Genomic DNA, 21,508 nt, shown 5'->3' on the forward strand with positions numbered 1-21,508 from the left:
GAACACTATTTTTAATTGACAGAGCAAATGACAGATAAGCTATTGTTATTCAAACTTAGGTATTTGGCAGGCATTTTCTTGAACATGAACGATGTGAAACTGTCACTTCAAGAAAAACATTGGAGGCCGGGCGCGGTGGCTCACGCCTGTAATCCTAGCACTCTGGGAGGCCGAGATGGGAGGATTGCTTGAGGTCAGGAGTTCGAAACCAGCCTGAGCAAGAGTGAGACCCTGTCTCTACTATAAATAGAAAGAAATTAATTGGCCAACTAATATATATATATAGAAAAAATTAGCCTGGCATGGTGGCACATGCCTCTAGTCCCAGCTACTTAGGAGGCTGAGGCAGGAGGATTGCTTGAGCCCAGGAGTTTGAGGTTGCTGTGAGCTAGGCTGATGCCATGGCATTCACTCTAGCCTGGGCAACAAAGCGAGACTCTGTCTCAAAAAAAAAAAAGAAAGAAACAAAAACATTGGCAATATTTGTTGCCAATGATAAAATTTGAGTTTTCAAGCAAAAATTTGAATTTTAGAAAATTTGTGTCTGCCACCATGAGCTTGACAGTATCCCATAACTTTTTTGATGAGATCAATGGTGATATTAATACTTGATTTTAAAAATTTGGATAATGAAATGTATATGTAGGATCTACATGACTCAGTAGACCAATATTTTCCAAATGACTAATACATGTTGCAACAAAATCATGCATGGATAAAGCATGCATGAATGAATGAATGAATGAGTTATGCAAGATTCATGTAAAGTACAAAATAGATCAGTGAATTTCAATGTAATAGAATATGCCAAGTTCATTTATATGGTTTCTGGTTCCACATTGTAACTAACCATTAAGAAACTACATTAATTGAGTTTGGGTGTAGTCTCAAAGAAGAATATCCACATACTTCTTTGAGGCCAAATTTTCTTAATTTTCTTCAAACAAAACCAGATGTCATAAAAGACTGAATGTAGAAGCAGCTACAAGAATCTGGCTATCTTTATTAACCAAGAAAATAAACAGTTTTGAAAATTCTAAAATGATACCATGATTCCTACTATGTATTTTGTTTTGGAAAATATAGATATTTTCCATAAAAATATGTTATTTATGTTAACATGTAATTGATTTATTAATTTTAAATGAATTAATCAATTTTTGAAAGATTCTCAATTTTAATTTGCAGTATAGTAAATATCAATGGATATAAACCACAAAAACAAAGGCTCTTTGAGGTCCTCAAAAATTTTTTAGTGTAGAGTGGCCCTGAGACCAAAACATTTGACAGCAGTTTCTCCCTGGTTCTTAGGCATCAATGACCTGTAAGCATTTGAGGCCCTTCACAGACAGGCCTAAAAACTTCCTTTCAAGTCTCATCCTGTCACTCCTCTCTGTACACCCTGCATGTCAGCTGCATTTGCATCAGGCAATTTGCTGCTCCTTCAACCTGCCAAGCCCATCCTCACCTCTATGCCTGGCCTATAGAGCCATTTTCAAACATCACATTGTCTCTGAAGCCTTCCTTCCTGCTTGGCAGATTTAATTAATTGATTTCTTCTGCCTTGCTCCAATGCACCATATTAGGTTGAGTTGAAAATTGCCATTATCCCCATTTTTTTTGCCAGTGAAAAAACTGAAGCCCATAGGAAGCAAGGGACTCAATTAAATCCCACAGCAAGTGAGCTTCAGAGGTAGTGCCTAAATTCCGAGCATTCCTGTCATACTCTCTCTCTATGGATGCTGCTGCAGAGACTCAGAAAGTGTTGGAGGCACTGGAAAGAGAACAGTTAATTAAGCTGAGCTTTAAAAAGAGTTCTGGGTTGGAACGTTCTTTTTTTATTTTATTTCAGAATAGTATGGGGGTACAAAAGTTTTGGTTACGTAAATTGCTTTCATACCATTTGAGTCAAAGTGATAAGTGTATCTATCACCCAGATAGTGTGCATAATACCCATCTGGTGTGACTTTATCTGTCTCCCCCTCCCCTTCCCACTTGCTTAATTTCTGATAAATGCTATTTCAATATGTGTACATAAGTGACGATCAATTAGTCTCAATTTAATGGGGAGTATATGTGGTGTTTTTTTTTCCCATTCTTCTGACATTTCAATTAGAAAAATGGTCTCCAGTTCCATCCAAGTAAACAGAAGAGGTATTAGTTCACCATTTTTTTACATCTGAGTAGAACTCCATGGTATATATATACCACATTTTATTAATCCACTCATGTATTGATGGGCACTTAGGTTGTTTCCACATCTTTGCGATTGTGAATTGTGCTGCTATAAACATTCGAGTGCAGGTGTCTTTTTTATAGAGTGTCTTTTGTTCTTTTGGGTAGATGCCCAGTAATGGGACTGCTGGATCAAATGGTAGATCTACTTGTATCTCTTTGCAGTATCTCCATATTGCTTTCCATCTAGCCATCTAATCTTTGACAAAACAGACAAACATATACACTGGGGAAAAGAATCCCTATTCAATAAATGGTGCTGGGAAAACTGGATAGCCACATGTAGAAGACTGAAACATGACCCACACCTTTCACCTCTCACAAAAATCAGCTCTCACAAAAGTCAACTCACAATGGATAACAGACTTAAACCTAAGGCAGGAAACTAAAAGAATTCTAGAAAAAAAGTTGGAAAAACTCTTACAGACATTAGCCTAGAGAAAGAATTTATGAAGAAGACCCCAAAGGCAATCACAGCAACAACAAAAATAAATATATGGGATCTGATCAAATTAAAAAGCTTCTGCACAGCCAAACAAACTGTCACAAGAACAAACAGACAGCCTACAGAATGGGAGAAAATATTCACATGCTACACATCTGATAAGGGACTGATAACTAGAATCTATATAGAACTCAGGAAAAAGACTAAGAAAAAATCAAACAACCCCATTAAAATGTGGGCAAAGGATATGAACAGAAACTTTTCAAAAGAAGATAGACTTGGCTGGGCGCGGTGGCTCATGCCTGTAATCCTAGCACTCTAGGAGGCCAAAGCGGGAGGATCGTTTGAGCTTAGGAGTTCGAGACCAGCCTGAGCAAGAGCAAGACTCCGTCTCTACTAAAAATAGAAAGAAATTATAGCTAAAAATACATAGAACATAAAAGAAGATAGACTAATGGCCAAAAAACATATGAAAAAATGCTTAACATCTCTAATCATCAGGGAAACGCAAATCAAAACCACAATAAGATATCACTTATCCCCAGTGAGAATGGCCTTTATCAAAAAGTCCCACAATAAATGTTGGTGTGGATGTGAAGAGATAGGAACACTCATACACTGCTGATGGGACTGCAAACTAGTTACAACCTCTATGGCCAGTTGTATGGAGATACCTCAAAGAACTAAAAGCAGAACTACCATTTGATCCAGCAATCCCACTACTGGGCATCTACCCAAAGGAGAAAAAGACATTCTATAAAAAAGACATCTGCACTAGAATGTTTATAGCAGCACAATTCACAATTGCAAAGATGTGGAAACAACCCAAGTGTCCATCAATGCATGAGTGGATTAATAAAATGTGTCACATGTATACCATGGAGTTCTACTCAGCCACAAAAAAACAATGGTGATATAGCACCTCTTATATTATCCTGGATAGAGCTAGAGACCATTGTACTAAGTGAAGTATCACAAGAATGGAAAAATAAGCATCACATGTACTAACAGCAAATTGGTATTAATTGATCAATACTCATGGATGTACATGGTAGTAACATTCATCAGGTGTTGGGCAGGTTTGAGAGGGGAGGAGGGTTGGCTATATTCACACCTAGCTCTAACTTGGGTACTGCAAAGGCAATATATGTAACCTAAACTTTTGTACTCCCATAATATTCTGAAATATATATATATATAAATATATATATATATATTTAAAATAGATATTTAAATTAGAAGTTAGGGGTTTTTAAATAGCAATGCTTAATATATTGAAAAAATTAGAGGACAATATAGTCAAAATGGATGAAGATTAGATAATTTCAATAGAAAATAGAATCTATAAAACAAAGAAAATTGGGTAGTCTGAAACTGAAAATACAATATCTGGAATTCTATGGATGGGTTTAGAAGTAGACCATAGTGTTAGTGAACCAGTCAGTAGTCAGTGAACAGGTAATAAAGCTATACAATTTGAAGCAAAGAGAAACAAAGAAAGACTAGAAAGAAAGATAGAAATAATCATAAAAGACTTGAAGATATATGCTTAAAAAGACTTACATATACAGTCTTGGAATCCTAGAAAGGGAGGAGAGACAATGAGATAGAACCATATTCAAAGAAACTATATAGAAAAATCTAAACAAAATAATATATAGATTTTTTATCCATTATTTTAAAACTGATGTATACTATGGGAGTCAGGATGATGATTATCCTTGGCAGAGACAAGCAGGTAGTTTCTGGAAGAGAGAGAGAAAATGGTGTTGGTAACATTGTATTTTCTTAATTGAGTTCTGGTCCTATAGCTGTGCTCAGTTTGTGAAAAATCATCAAGCAGAAAGCTGAATGCTTATAATATGAGCCCTTCTCTTTATGTATATTTCAATAAAAACTGAAATAAATAAAATGTGAATAAATAAATCTAAAATAAAACCAATAAAAGAGTAGCTACCTCTGGGAAAAGAGAGACTACTAGAATTGATAAATAAATTCAGCAAAGTCTCAGGTTACAAAATCGATGTATAGAACTTATTAGCATTTATATACGCCAACAACGGTCAAGCTGAGAATCAAATCAAAGACTCAATATCCTTCACAACAGCAACAAAGAAAATAAAATACCTAGGAATATATTTAAGTAAGGAGGTGGGTTGGTACATTCTTGAAAGAAGTAAACCTTGACTTTGGCCTGGTATAAGAGCATCCAATCGGTCCTTGCACATGCTGACAGCAGATGAAAAGCAACACATGGGAAATAACGTTGTCCTTTTTTGCTTCTTCAAATTGTAAGTTCTACTCCAGTCCAGCCAGTCATTATCCTTAAACAGAATGGCTGAGCGGCCTTTCAGGCACTCTGGAGGCCATATTAAAAGTGCTGCTCCCATCTGAAGAAGCCCACTTGAGGTGATGTTTTTCTGTCACAACTGCCCACTGCCCCCACTGCCCTTAGCTGGCTCCCTCGGCTGGGATAAGGGCTCCAGGCAAGGCCTAAAGCAACATTCAGCAATTGGTGAAAAATGTAGCTGCCTGTTTCAGAGCACTTTGCTTTTCCTTTAGTTTGTCAAATGGTGACTATTGGGGTTTTTTTTTTTTTTTGAGAAAACTGGTTTTAAAAGCTTTTGGTTAATGTTCACAGATAGTTTCCATCAGGCCTGCAAAGGAAGTTAACCCTAAGAGATGCTGCTTGCTTCACAGCACCTTGGCTGGTTAGGAAAGCTCTTGGTGTCTGAAAGTCTTAAAAACACTGTCCCATGGTAAAGCTTTTAGGGTAAGAAGGATCAGTTCAGTGTAACCCACACTGTTGGGGAATACCTGAGCCATATCTTGTACTAAGAGCTTGGAACACAGAGCTGAATAAAACTGGGTCCCTGCCCCTAAGAAATTCACGGCCATTTCCACAAGATGGGCAAAAATACACATGGTTACAAAGTAATATTATTAATGCTGGAATAAGAAGACTGGGAAAGGAGTGACTATAACAAAAGGGAAAAGGCTTTATTAGGGAGATGATATTTGAGCAAGGCCTTAAGATGAACAGGTGCTCATCTGTTCATAGAAGGTGACTATAGGTTTAGGAACCAAATGTGAAAGGCATGGCAGTAGAAAAGACGAGCATGTTTGTCATTCTCTGGCTATCATACTTGCCCAGATCCACTCTCTGCCCTACTCCTCCCTGCTCTGTGTCTCAGGAGACTGACCTTGTGAATTTTATCAAGTGGATATGCTTGACTGCTCACTTCTGGCTGAGCTTGGCTAATGGGAAGCACTGGCAGATCAAGAGTGGGAGGAGAGGAAGGTCCTAGTATTTGTCCCCACTCCTTCCCTGCTTTGAGTCTCATTTCTGGCAGTAACTGGAATCTTCCCTCGTTACAGCTCCTACTAGGGACTCCTCCACAGTGCCAGCTCTCACTGGGCTCTGGTAACACCATTCCATGGCTTTACCCCTCCAAGCCAAGGGTGTAAGGGCTTCTTGTTATTCTTAAACTCTGAGCACTTCACCATCTCTTGCCGGCACCCTTAACCCTGCCCAAACTTTTGAAAGTTGTCAATTTCATTTCCCAGCAGAACCTTTAGAAATATAAATGGGAATATCCACAGGTACAGTTTTCATTGAATGTAAAGTGTGTGGCTATCGGTGAGGTAAGGAGGGACAGGAGGGAGATGAGACAGCAGCTACATGGCTAGGAGTTTTGTATGATCCTCTATATAAAAGATCATATGTGAGTAGGTCATGAAAAGCCTTTACAAATCAATTCTGTTGGCAATGGGAAACTCCTGAAAGATCAATGATCTGCTGTGTAGATGATGGCCAAACTAATAGCTATCATTTGTTGAACATTTTCTCTCTGTCAGACACTTTACCTTCATTATTTCATTGAATCCTCACCACAATCCTTGAGGGAGGGTGAGTGCTTACTCATCTCAATTTTATAAGTGAAAAAACTCAGTCTATAAGAAGAGAAGTAACTTTTCCATCTGATCACTAATGAACATAACAAGAAAGATTTTGACCCATATATGTCTGAGTGAAGGGTTTGGTTGTTTCACTACACTCAATTAGATGATGAATCTGTCTACACGACCTACAGGTTATCTTTCAGTGCTAGGATTCCATAAATCTGTGAGGTAAGCAGCCATCTCCAACTAAGCCCACTGGTCCATCCATTAATGAAAGGTGATCGTGGCAGACCTATGACCAGAGGGCTCTTTCAGCAGAAAATGCAAGGAAGTGAATGAGATTTCTTGCCTGGGGACAATGCAATCCTTTCTGGAAAATGTACCTACTGCTGGCCATGTCTTTCCAATGGCTAGATGGAGACAGAAACATATGGCTAATTAGCTCTGAAAGAATTACATATTCAGAAATGCCAGCCCCATCAGGTCCTCTGGTGAAAATCTAGCACTCCAGTAGAAGTGAACAGTCACCCATAGTGCCAGCCCATGTGTGTTGAGCACTGGCACAAGCTAAGTTGACTTGGCCAGTGAGTCTAGATACAAGATCATAGATTGATTTCAAGCCTTAGTGAAATAAAAAGAGGAACCAATTTTGAACACCACCTCCAGGCAAGGCACTTTCCATTGGCCTCACTACAATCCTGAGAGGTATGTGTCATCACCTTCATGTTACAAGTAAGGTAACTACTTAGAGAGGGGGAGTAACTTTCCAGGGTGTAACATACCCAACAAGTGTTAGGACAGACATTAGAATCCAACCTTAGCCTGACCACCAAAGCTCATACTCTTTACTAGCATTCTATGTGGGCAGTATAACATAGTTAAAAGCTCAGAATTAGGAACCTGAGATGGAATCCTGTTTCCAACACTTCTTAGACCTTGGGCAAGTCATTTAACCTTGGGCAAGCTTCAGTTTCTTCATCTTTAAAGTGGGAATACTAATTATTAATATACCTACCTCATAGGGTTGACATAAGTATTAAATGCATTCATATTTTTAAATCACTGAAAACAGTACCTGACACAGAGTAAGTGCCATGTATTTGTTATACAGATAGAGGACACTTTCTACCCCTTCAAAATCTAATTTTTCCTTTCCCAGATCTGGAGAGGATACAAAAGGAAAGGAAATAGCTCAGGGAAAAGGCTCTCCTAAAGGAAAATTAGCTTTTCTCATGAAGCTGGAGGACTCAGGCTACAGATTACCATGTAGAGATGGGACAACCTTGCAAAGCTTGGAAGGTCTGACAGAGAAAGTACATGATGTCTGTGTCCTGTGTTGGATCCCTATGCCCACACTTCCTTGCTTCCTCACTGTAACTGGATGTTGCTAGGCCAGCTCTCTCTGACCTCCCTTCCACCTCCAGATCAGAAGATTGATGCTGAGATGATAGCAAGAATGAAGATAGTCATCCAAAAAAACTGGAACCTCCATCATAGATGATGGAAGCTGGACATGAGGATCATAGCACTGTCTGGCTCAAAAATAAAAGCTACTTCTGGGTTTCAGAACTAAAAAGAGCAAAGAGGGGGTCCATGACCACACCTCCCTGACCTGGAACCAGGGAAAATATATATCATGTAAAAATGTGTATATGTGTGTAGATGCCTTAGGCTTAGGCTTTGGTGGAAGTCTGAGGTGGGAAGAGGGAAAATATGATCTCTGCTTTCTGCTGAAGACACTTGTGTGAGTGGGGCAAAGCTGATGATCTCCTGGGATACCCTGGTTGCGCAGGTGTGCCCTCCATCACCATGGCCTAGGTATTGGTTATTATTCTTCACCCAGCCAGGGAGCATGGGAACCTTGAATACAATTTTTGCAGCTTCTTTTGTCTCCAAGATTTTGCCACCAGCTTAATGCTTCTGACTGATTGAACACACACCCAAACACCAAACAGTTATGTTATGGCAGTGTAATGGTTAATTTCATGTTTCAAATTGAATGCACCATAGGCTGCCCAGATTAAACATTATTTCTGGGTGTGTCTGTAAGGGTGTTTCCAGATGAGATTGGCATTTAAATCAGTGGACTCAGTAAACCAGATTGCCACCACAATGTTGGTAGGCACCCTGCAATCATTCAGAGATTTCATGAATAAAACAAAACGGCAGAGGAAGGAAGAATTCGCTTCTTTCCCTTCATGTCAGATTGCTTGAACTAATACATGGATCTTAGACTGAATTAATGACCAGCTTCCTGGATCACTAGTTTACAAATGACAGATTGTGGGATTTCTCAGTCTTTATAATTGTGTGAGCCCACTTCTTATAATAAATCATTTTATACACACACACACACACACACACACACAGGCATACCTCATCTTATTGCACTTCATTTTACTGCACTTTGCTTTATTATTCTTAAAAGATACTGTGTTCTTTACAAATCAAAGGTTTGCAGCAACCCTGCATTGAGCAAGAATATTGGTGCCATTTTTCCAACAGCATGTGCTCATTTCACGTCTTTGTATCACCTTTTGGTAATTCTTGCAATATTTCAAACTTTTTCATTATTATTCTATCTGTTATGGTGATTTATAATCAGTGATCTTTATTGTTACTATTGTGATTGCTTTGGAGCATCACAAACCACACCCATATAAGACAACAAATTTAATTGATGAATGTTCTGTGTGTTCTGACTACTCTGCCCACTGGCCCTTTCTTTCCTCATCTCTCTCTCTCTCTCTCTGAAGGCCTCCCTATTCTCTAAGATATAACAATATTGAAACAAGGCCAATTAATACCCTAGATGGCCTCTAAGTGTTCAAAGGAAAGGAAGAGTGGCATATCTCTCGCTTTAAATCAAAGGCTAAAAATGATTAAGCTTAGTGAGGAAGGCACGTCGAAGGTCAAGACAGACTGAAAGTTAGGCTTTTTGCACCAAACAAGTAGCCAAGTTGTGAATGAAAACAAAAGTTCTTAAAGAAAATTCAAAGTTCTACTCTAGTGAAAACACAAATAATAAGAAAGCAAAACAGAGTTATTGGTGATGTGGAGAAAGTTTTAATGCTCTGGATAGAAGATCAAACTAGCCACAACATTCCTTTAAGCCAAAGACTAATTCAGAGCAAGGCCTTCTCTTCAATTCTATGAAGGCTGAGAGAGGTGAGGAAGCTACAGAAGCTCGTAGATGTTCATTCATGAGGTTTAAGGAAAGAAGTCATCTCTATAATGTAAAAGTGCAAGGTGAAGCAGGAACTGCTGATGGAGAAGCTGCAGTGAGTTTATGCAGAAGATCCAAGATAACCAATGAAGGTGGCTACACTAAACAACAGATTTTCAATGTAGATGAAACAGCCTTGATTGGAAGAAGGTGCCATCTAGGACTTTTGTAGCTGCAGAGGAAAAATCAATGCCTGGCTTCAAAGCTTCAAAACACAGGCTGACTCTCTTTTTAGGGGCTGATGAAGTTGGTAAGATGAAGCCACTGCTCTTTTACCATTCCAAAAATCCCAGGGTCCTTAAGAATTATGCTAAATCTACTCTGCCTATGGTCTGTCAATGGAAAAACAAAGCCTAGATGACAGCACATCTGTTTACAGCATGGTTTACTGAATATCTTAATTCTACTTTTGAGACCTACTGCTCAGAAAGGATTCCTTTCAAAATATTACTGCTCATTGACTATACACCAGATCACCCAAGAGCTCTGATGGAGATGTATAAGGAGATTAGTGTTGTTTTCATGCCTGCTAATACAACATCCATTCTACAGCCCACAGATCAAGAATTAATTTCTATTTACAAGTCTTATTACTTATGAAATACATTTTGTAAGGCTATGGCTTCCATAGGTAGTAAACTCTCTGCTGGATCTGGGTAAAATAAATCGAAAACCTTGTAGAAAAAAACACCATTCTGGATACCATTTGATTCATGGGAGCAGGTCAAAATATCAACCTTAACAGGAGTATGAAAGAAGTTGACTTTTAGGGGTTTAAGACTTCAGTGGAGAAAGTAACTGCATATCTGGGGGAAACAGCAAAAGAACTAGAATCAGAAGTGAAGCCAGAAGATGTGACTGAAGATGTGACTGAATTGCTGCAATCTCACAATAAAACTTGAATGAATGAGGAGTTGTTTCTTATGGCTGGGCAAAGAAAATAGTTTCTTGAGATGAAATCTACTCCTGGTGAAGATGCTGTGAACATTATGATATTACAACAAAAGATTCAGAATATTACATAAACAGTGGATTAGCAATGACAGAATTTGAGAGGACTGACTCCAATTTTGAAAGAAGTGGGTAAAACATCATCAAACAACATCACATACTAAAAAGAAATCTTTCATGAAAAGAAGTCAATCAATGCAGCAAACTTCATTGTTGTCTTATTTTAAGAAATTGCTAGAGCAACTCCAACCTTCAGCAACCACTGCCCTGATCAGTCAGCAGCCATCAATACTGAGGCAAGACCTCCACGAGCAAAAAGATTACGACTTGCTTAAGAGTCAGATGATCATTAACATTTTCTATCCACAAAGTATTTTTAAATTATGGTATGTACATTGTTTTTATAGACATCATACTATTGCACACATAATAGACTACACTATAGTGTAAACATAACTTTTATTATATATGCACTGGGAAACCAAAAAATTCATGTGACTTCCTTTATTGCACTATTTGCTTTATTGCAGTGGTCTGGAACTGAACCTGCAATATCTCCGAAGCATTGATTCTGATTCTCTGGATAACTTTTACTATTACAGAAAAGATCAAATCTCAATACCATCAATTAATATCTATGTGATATGAAATAAGTTATTTAACCTTCACCTTCCAGGGCATCAGTTTCCTCATATCTAAAATTGGGTAACACTATCTCTCTAAGGGCTTTGTGAGGATTAAATGAGAAATTCAGTGTAAAAGTGCCTAGCAGAGATCCCTTCTTTCCTCCATTGCCTAAATCTTTCTCTCAGTTACCAATCCTATAGCTTCAGGGATTTGAAAATGTAAGTTAATATATTTCTAATTTGAATCAGATATTCAAAGCCCCTCCTTCCCATTAACTAAGCCTCCATAGCTCCTTCTTTATGAGTCACATGGGCTTTAGTCTATAGAATGGCCCTTTAGGGCAGGGGTGGGGAACCTGCAGCCTTAAGGCCACATGTGGCCTTCTAGGTCCTTAAGTTCAGCCTTTTGATTGAATCCAAATTTTATAAAACAAATATTTTTATTTTTATTAATCCATTTCTGTTCATTTTTATATTTTTATTTTTAAAATGAATGTATTTAAAATGCCAAAGAATAAAATAACTTTCAACAAAATAATCCTTCAAGATTAACCAGCACAATTAGAATATTAGTAAGCCATAAGGGCTAAACTGATGGATGCTATGTTCATGATTTAGTTCTAACTTCCCTGAGTTGACTGAGTTTATGGGGGTTGAGTACCCCAGTCTGTTATCAACTTTTGACAACAGTGCACTCTGTTTCTGTTTGAAGTGGAATTTATCAATAAGTTGCACAGATCGAGAGAATTTTTTAATTCTGTCTGCTTAACAGCCCGTCATGTTAAAGACCAGGAGAATAGTGAAGGAAGAAACAGATTTTTTAATGAGGTTTGGGAATTGCAATATTATCTTGTTTCTGCTAAAAGTAAGATGATTTTCTTGCTTTGTGATACTGTAATATCAACATTAAAGAAATTCAATGCTCATCAGCATTATAACTCTCATAAGAAAATTGGAGAGGCATGAAAGGTCGTATTGCAGAAAAGCAAAAGCAAAGACAGTTCTTTCAAGTAGCAATAAGACCTGGAAATAATGCCACTGAAGCAACTTATAAAGTAGCTTATATACTCAGGGAAGAAGGGAAGCCATTCAGTGATGTAGAAATTGTGAAAGAATGCATTTGAAGTTGTAGGATGCTTAGATCCTCATAATGTTTCAAAGCGCAAAACAACTGCCTCTTTGAAGGAGAACCATATCTGATCACCAGCATGAATTAGCCTTCAACTTAACAGAACAACTTAATGCAATACTTCAAAAGGAAAATATGTATTATTCAATTGCTTTGGGTGAAGCTGATACTGCTGACTCAGCAAAGGTTTTATACTTCAGTTGGGTCATAACAGGAGATTTTCTTTGCTACAAAGAGATATTCACCATGGGTACTCTTGCATACAGAACATGGGGAATAGATATTTTCAACAACATTCAAGATGAATGTCATGAAGTTGGACTGAATTTGGTAAATTTAGTGAATATGTATATACAGAAGGTATACCTTTCATGACAGGAAATCATGAAGGGTTTATTGCACAGACAAAAAAAAAAGTATTTACAGATCCAGAGGTTCTCATTTCTTTTCATTGTATCTTGTATCAGCAAAAGCTCTGTACTAAAGTTACTATTTTAAGTGACGCTTTGCAACAAGTTATAAGTATAATTAACTATATTCATGGAAATGCAACATGGCATCATCAGTTTCATAACACGCTAAATTACAGTTGAAGGATAAGATATTCAGTGTGGATTTGCCATATTATTCTAAAGTACATTTGCTATTGCAAGGACAGGTGTTAGCCAAAATTTTATCTCTGTGAGAACAGCTAAATTTCATGAAGAACAGAATCAGCAATGTGAATTATTGAAAGAACATTTCTATAGGAATGCAGCATTTCTGTGTTATATCACATCATATCAAAATGACTTGAATATGTCTTTGCAAGGTAAAACTAAGTCTATATATGATATATGGCAAAAAAATCCAAGCATTTTGAAAAAAGCTATCTTATTTCAAAACACTTCTTCAAAAGGAAATTTCAGGTGAACATTTTGCCCACTTAGCAAAGGTCATTAATGTGCAGGATGACATATGTGAATCATTTGAAAAATACACAGCTGTTATAGACCTATTAATTGGAGAATACAATGAAAGGTTCACTGACCTTGAGAATCATGATATCACACTCAAATTAGCATTTCAGCCTCACCTGGTTGATATCACCATGCTAGCTGAAGAACTACAGATGGAATTGATTGAGCTCTCAGTAGATGACATTTTACAGTCACTGTTTGATGCTAAGGAAGATGCATTTGAAATATAGGAAAATGCAGAATACCCATGGCCTTTGGCAATATGCCCAAAAATGTTTTCATGCTTTTCAACCACTTACTGCAAATGTACATTTTCCTAGCTAACCCAAATCAAGACACCCTTAAGGTCACAGATGACTGATACCCATCTAGAGGATCAACTGAAACTATAGGTCTCCAAGCTGCAACCAAATATTCAAATGCTTTCCAAGAGAAAGCTGAAACAACAAAATCATTAAAAGGTTAACTTTAAAATTAACAAACATTTTTCACTTTCTAAAATTATTAAGTATAATACATAATAGATTTTTACAAGATAATGCACATTTTTAAGTATCACGAATTGAAGTCTCTTTAATGCAGTCTTATTTGATTACAGCTAAATTAACGTGGATTTCCAACATCAAAAGTTTCCCCACACCTGCTTTAGACCTTAGATAGAACTGAGGCACACTCAGTAACGCCTCAGTCTCATCATTATTTCACCTCCCTTGCTCTTCTGGATATCTCCCAAAGTCAATAACATAGTTGTGAGGGCCACATCTAGGGGTGCCTCTCACATTTTTATCAGAGACATATATTTTTGATAATTCTCTGGAAGATGGCCATAAAATATCTTGAGCAAGGAGTGTACTTTCCAAATCACACAAAGGCTCCCTATAGGCAAAAGGTGGTCCTGTACCTTCCCATTCCAAGCTGCTACAGACACTGGGCACACCCTTACCTACCCCCTGCTATGGTTTGAATGTGCCTCCCAAAACGCATGTGTTGGAAACCCCCAATGCAACAATGTTGGGAGGTGAGGACTAATGAGAGGTATTTAGGTCATGAAGCCTTCACCCTCATGAATGGATTAACAGTGATTATAAAAAGGGCTTCAGCCTGTGAATTCGATCTGTTGCTCACTCTCTCCTTCTGTTACCGTTACACTTTCCACTATGGAAAGACACAGAAAGAAGGTCCTCACCAGATGCTTGCCCCTCAATTATCAACTTCCCAATCTATAGAACTGTTAGCCAATACATTTCTGTTCATTATAAATTACTCAGTTTCAGGTATTCTGTTACAGCAATGCAAAATCCAATTAAGATACCCCTTTGTTCCACCTCCAGCAGCACAGCACTCCTAATGAAAAGTTTCTTGCCCAAATCCCAGTTCAACACTGAATTTGGGGGTCTTTGGGTATTAGAAAAATTTTCAGTAAGGAAAACATGCCATCTTTGTATAAGCTAAGGACTCCCACAGACCTCCATTGCTATCTTGGCTTTCACCATTTACTCACTATGTGGCTTTGAGTAAGTAACAATCTTTCTGGATCTCAGTCTCTTTATCTGCAAAATGGCACTAAAATAAGATGATTGAGAAGCTCAAATGAAACAATGTATATAAAGTGTATGTAATATATATGGCAGGTAGCAGTACTTTTTTTCATCCAATTACCACCTTAACTCTTATGCCAGATCCACTGGGAAGACACAAGGATTCAGGCCTCTCCCACTTCATTTTAGGTACGTGATGTTAATAGATGCTAAACAATATTTATTTACTTCCTTTGGTCCCAGGAGGCCTCAACTCCATTGTGCGCCCTGTTTCAACCCACAAGGCCTTGAATTCTAGAAGCACAAATCATGCAGATCAGCTCCTGGTGGTATGGCTTAGGTGCCTCCTCCCTCCTGAGAAGCCCTCCTGCTAGTCTGGAGAGCGCTGTCTCTCCCACACTCCCTTACTCTCCTTTCCTCTTACATTTTACACTCCTGCTTTCATTACAATTGTGCTATGGTGTTCCTTCAAAGGCTCTCAACGAGGCGGTGGGTAGGTCCTGGAGGGGAGACAGAGGAGAAAAGCAACACCCTGTTTCTGGCTGATTTCATACTTAATTGGAAATTAACCTTAGACTCTTGGCAGCCCAAGGTATATTTATATCCAGCAAGAAGTCACTTTATTTTCCCTGAAGTAAAGAAGACATCATTAAACACCTTAGGAAATGGGTCTAAACATCCTTTAAACAGATTTAAAGAGCTCTGTAAAAGAAGCATAGGTAGCCAAGTAGCCAGGCCAGTACTACTATGACAAAGTGTGGGAATGACAGCTGTTCTCCAGACTAGCACCCAAGCCACACCACCAGGAACTAAACTATGAAAAGATGAAGGAGCCCTTGTCAGATCTCAAGGCATAGGAATTCTCTAGACCTCACCATTGCACTGGAGAGTAGCTGGGCCTGGGTTATTAGCATGAAACTCCCACATGAAAGATGTACAAGGCTGGAGAGATCTGACCCAGGTATGGGAACAGCTTAGATAGCATGGTAGGGGTCATGGTGTCATGAGCCCAAGAGAGAGGACATTTTCCAGTTAGGCAGGTTATACCACAGTGAGAAATACAAGAATCAAGTGGTGGATAACATTTGGGAAGATCTTGTGTGGCAGAGCTCAATCCAACAGCCCTGAGTGGATATAAAGATTCCATTCCTGGATAGCTGCTGCTGCTGCTGCTACTACTACTACTACTACTACTACTACTACTACTACTACTACTACTACTGGTTAATATTAATTGAGTACTCACTAAGGGCCAACCATGGTTATTTGGGTGAAGTAACTTGCCCATAGTGATAGAATTCCCGGGTGGCAGAGCTGGAATAAATTTACATGATCTGTCTCTAAGTCTCTTGCTTTTAACCATGGAAATCCAGAGGAACATTAGGAATGAGGGCAGAAGTTATGACTTATGAACTGAGGCACACATGTGTATAATAATGGTGCTTACGTTCCTTCCAGAGATGTTAAGGGCAGGGTCTGATTGGCAGTGAATGGCTAGCAAAGAAGACAGAGGAACTCAGTCTCTACTAAGTCCTTCTAGATCTCAAGCCAGAAGGAAGACAGAATTCTGAATCCCACAGGATGGTGGGAGGGGTGGGGAAGAAGCAAGGGTCAGTCAGGACTGAGGTTGTATCTATGCTATCTACCTCACATCCTGATGGCTCTGGGAACAGGATGGTGCCTGCCAGCATCATGCGGTCAACACAGGAGTAGTTGAGGAAACAGAAGCCAGAGAAATAAATCCAGGGTTTACAAGACTAGTGGAAAGTCAGTTCCCACAGGCTTGACAAGGACTGGGAAAGGGCAGGCATAGAGAAGGCCACTTTGTAGCTCTGTTCTCCAGGATCAGGAAAGCCCTCTTTTGCAGTCTTACTTGCAGATACCTTTTTGGGACATTTTAAGGGCCTAGGTATACTGAGGGCCTGTGTGTTCAGGCTTTATAGAGGACCAGAGGAAGTGACAGAACTTGAATGCACACCAAAATAGGGAATCTGGAGGAAGCTTCAAGATGGCTGGCTAGAGGCACTGGACACCAGCCTCCTCCACAAAGAAGAACCAAAATAGCCAGTAGAAACACTTTGAATAGAACATCTAAGAGAGAATCCTAGAACTCAGCAGAGAAGTGACAGGAAACACCTGAGGCACCAAAGGAGCACTATGCCAGATGGCCTAGTGCCCCAGTGTGGGGAAACAGTAAGTGAAAGATCCCCAGCGGTCCACATTCTGCTGCAAACTCCTGGAACCCTAGCCATGGGAGAGTCACTCAACTCCTGCAGGACCTGGGACTGGAATAAGGAACTTCCTGGAAATGTCCCCTGCATTCACCTGGAGGTCTGTAGCCCCATGACCTAGGTTGGACCCGGTAGTGCGGTAGGGTCCCCAGCAACCTAGCCTACACAGTGTCCTGTAGGCCAGGGAAAGGGCAGTGCAGCACACAGGGGAGGCTGCCCCCCATCCCCCATAGCCACTCCCATCCGATAAAGGGAGCCAAAGCTCAGTCCCCACCATCCCACCCCAGCCCAGAGCCTGAAACCTGGGGCTGCTGTCACTCATGGCAACCCCGCCCCCACCAGCAGCTGAACCGCAATGCACACGCATTGTGGACAGCCAGGACGAAGCATGGATCTCCCCAGAGTCCCCTGCCTGGGGATGCTACCACAGACAGCAACCCTGCCCCCTTCCCCAGCAGGGCCGCCACGCACTTGCTCCTGCACTGAGGACAGACTTTCCCTTGCCCACTGCCTCTGCTACAGCCTCTGCACATACAGCCTGTGTGCACCCCACTGGGGGAGGGCCTGAGGACAAGCCTGCCCAGTCTGAAAAGGTGCCACTTGGGGACTTGGGGACTGGCCCGCCTATCCTATTGCAGCCACTGCTAACACGAGGGACTGCCGCCTGGAAGGCCAAGGGGGCTGTCTGCCACCACTATTACCATCAGCCACATGACATATGTTGCTCAAGGCCCAAGGACTCACTCACTCACCTGACCCACAGCTGCCACTACTGGCACCCAAGCAGGCTGGCTGGAGGCTCAAGAATTGGTCCTCTTGAACATGCTAACACCCATATATGCTCAAAGGCCCAAGAACTAGGGACACTTGGCCCACCACTGCCAGCCACCACCGGGGCCTTGGGACTGGCCCATTCAACATCCTTATCCCCAGCAAAACCACAGAATGTCAGGACCCCAACCAAGAGCAAGCTTGGAGGATCAAAGGTTCAAGGAACTTTGAAATCAACTTCTCCTGTAAGAGAATTTTCCCAGGGTGATGTATTAGGATTTTCCCAGGTGATGAAGTAAGGGAATGGTCTGGACTTGAATCCTGAATTCACCATTTCCTTACTGTAGGATCTTGGGCAAGTAATGTAACATTCTGTGCCTCAGTTTTCTCATCTATACAATGAGGCTATTATCAGTACTTACCTTACAGAAATGTTATTAGGAAAACTTCAGTAAACCAATGAAAAGCACTTATAAACGCTCATTTATCATGTAGTAGACACTATGTGTTAGCTCTTATGGTCAAGAGACACATGAACACAAATTACACTTCTCATCTTGAGCCTTTGGGGAACTGGTTCAGCCTCTCTTCCCAGGACCTGGATAGAATGAGACTAGTTAACCATTTTGGCACGAGCGTTGACTATAGTCGATAGCCACAGATGAACGTGCACAGCCAGAGTCGACTACAGTTGACAGCCACAGATGAATGCGCACAGCCCAGCATCGACTATAGTCGACAGCCACAGATGAACGTGCACAGCGACTTTAGCCGACAGCTGTGATATGAAGGCGCACAGCCGAGCGTCAACTTCAGCCAAGAGCAGTGATATGACTTTTCTAATTTTTCATTTATCAAAATAAAATTGTGAACATTTAAAAATAACGTAATGAAAACATGTATGTATATGTTACCTATTCTGATTTACATGACAAGTAAAGCTGCCTGTAAAGTAAAACAAGCTTTCAGTGCTTTAAAGCTGTCCTCATCACACAAGAACAAAACGGATTCGTCGCCAACGCACAGCACAGACTACCGTGCCGACTATGAGTGCCGGTTGTGGGCAAGGTTTTGCGGCCGGTAAGTGCCGTACCAAAGTGGTTAAGGGACTAGTAACTAGCATCAAGGTGCCACCTAATACCATCATCTGCCAAACAGCCTCCCTTGCACTCACTCCTGCTACCATTTCCTTTGATGTGCTGCCCAATCGTCTTTGTATTTGAGAGATGGGAGAGGTTGAACAGCCCTGGGGGTTCTAACTACCCATGTAGGTGGCATACGAATGGTCATTTTATCCTTCCCCATTAAAGTGTTCAGAACCACGTCTCTTCATACTGAAAAGGCTGCCGGAAGCAGCTACTTCATGCCTGTTGTAAGCAGCTGTTATGGTCCCCAATTAGATTTCCACGTCTTAATCCCCAGGACCATGATTACATGGCAAAAGGGATATCAAAGATGTGATTAAAGTTACTATTGATTTTAAGGCAGGGAGACTATCTGGATTATCTAAGTGGGCACAACAAAATCATCCCAATGAAAGTGTTAGCCCTTAATAGCAGAATCAGAAGTTGGAGAGGTGCAAAAGTGGAAGCAAAAGGATTTGACATATTGTTGTTGGCTTAGAGATGGGGGAGGCCATATGTTTAAAAAATGGACACCTCAGTCCCACAATAACCAGTGAGCTTGGAAGAGAATGCTGAGCCCCAAATGACAATCACAGTCCCCACTGCCACCTTGGTTTTAACTCAGTGAGACTCTAAAATCCGGCCATGCTCTCTCAAACTTCTGACCTATAGAAACTGTGAGATAATGCATGTGTGTTATTTTAAGCTACTACTCACTTTGTGATAACTTGTTAGAAATAGAAAGCTAACACAATGCCTCTGGGCCTCAACCTGTACATCTGTCAAATGGGGGCAAAATATCTTGTTCTACCTCTTTTTTTAGGGCTGTTATGAGGACAAAATGATGTAAGAGACTTAAGAATGCTCCGCAAAGTTTCAAGTCATACAACTGTTATATGCTCCAATAGGGAAAAAAAGTCATTCTGTTTGGAAACAATTGAATTAAAGCAATTAAAAGCTTAGAGCTCCTAACATTGCCCAAGTAAAAAGCTGAGAGTTAGGAGAGCTGTTTCTCCTCCCCTAAAAAACAGTGCAGCACAGAAGGGACAACCTAGGAACCAGTCTATTTCCTACGTATGTGACCTCGGGCAAGTTATGTCACCTCTCTTAGCCACAGTGAAATGGGGATAGTCATCTCTGCTCTGACTAAACGATATGGCTCTGTGAGGCTCAAATGAAGCAATGAATGAGAACACAAGATATAAGGAAAGCCTATCAGTCCTCCCCATTGTGCTCCCTGCTTCTAAAAGCAAGTATCTTGATTCTGTGAAACTGATTCCCCAAATAAGGGTCAAAAAACTCTTCTGCTAGTACTTTGAGCACCTGTTTTCTGCCCTTGGCTCTGATGTGTGGCCTTAGGCAAGTCTCTTCCCCTGAGTCTGTTTTTCCATATGAAATAGGTTAGATTAGAGCCAGTGTGGTCTTTAACTAAGGGGCATCAGACTCACTTGGAGATTAGTGGCAGATGGGGGGAGCAGCAGTTTTCCATTTTTTATAAGCCCTCTCCTATTCCCAATAAAGTATCTCCCAAACGCCCAACTCAGAGTAGTTTAGTTTATAAATCATGCAAAGGAAGCGTTATTTAGGATATATGAGTCGATTCCTTGGTATGTGGTTTGAAGCAGCTACTTTTTCAAAGCAGTCTGCATGCTTTGTTATACTTTAGAATACTGGCCAATTTCAAGGTGGCTACCTAGAGTCATGCCCCTCCCAGTTGCTTGCAGTTTCCATTAATGTTGCTTTGCTATGACTGGAAAATTTCCTCCCAGAACACCCCTTCTTATGTGTACTAGAGATGTGAAACTATGGCCAAAGGCCAGTAGAGTAGTCCATGTTTTCATCACAATGTGCCGTGCTAAAAGCTACACGTGAGAATAACAGAACGTCAAAGCTGAAAAGGCCCTTTGAGACCACAGAGTTTAAAGTCAGACAATTTGAGGCTTAGAGAGGGAGAGGCATGTTCAGCATTACCAAGAGCAGTGGCAGAGCCGATTCTGGAGCCCCAGGGCTCCTGAAAGCTCTTTCCACTGCCCCACATTGCCTTTCCACTGCCTGTGTTGCTCAGAGATTCGGAAGCCACGTCACTTCCAGTCTTCTTACTCCCTAGGCTGGCTTAGCTATTCTTTGAGATGGAGAAACTTCACACACTTGTCATCAAAGCACAAGGCCATGTGCAAAGCAACACAAGCAGCAGGCAGTTATGGACTCAATCGTTGTCACCACTCCTAATAAACCACCAGGTCGGCCTTATCCACCAATTTCCATCTTTGTCTCATCAAAACGGCTCCTTCCTCAACCTACTTTGCTCTCTCAAATGCCCTGTGTCAGTGCTTCTCAAACTTTAACGTGTGTAGGAATCTCTTGGGGAAT

The sequence above is a fragment of the Microcebus murinus genome, chromosome X (genome assembly GCF_040939455.1).
Source record: "Microcebus murinus isolate Inina chromosome X, M.murinus_Inina_mat1.0, whole genome shotgun sequence".
NCBI lineage: Eukaryota > Metazoa > Chordata > Mammalia > Primates > Cheirogaleidae > Microcebus > Microcebus murinus.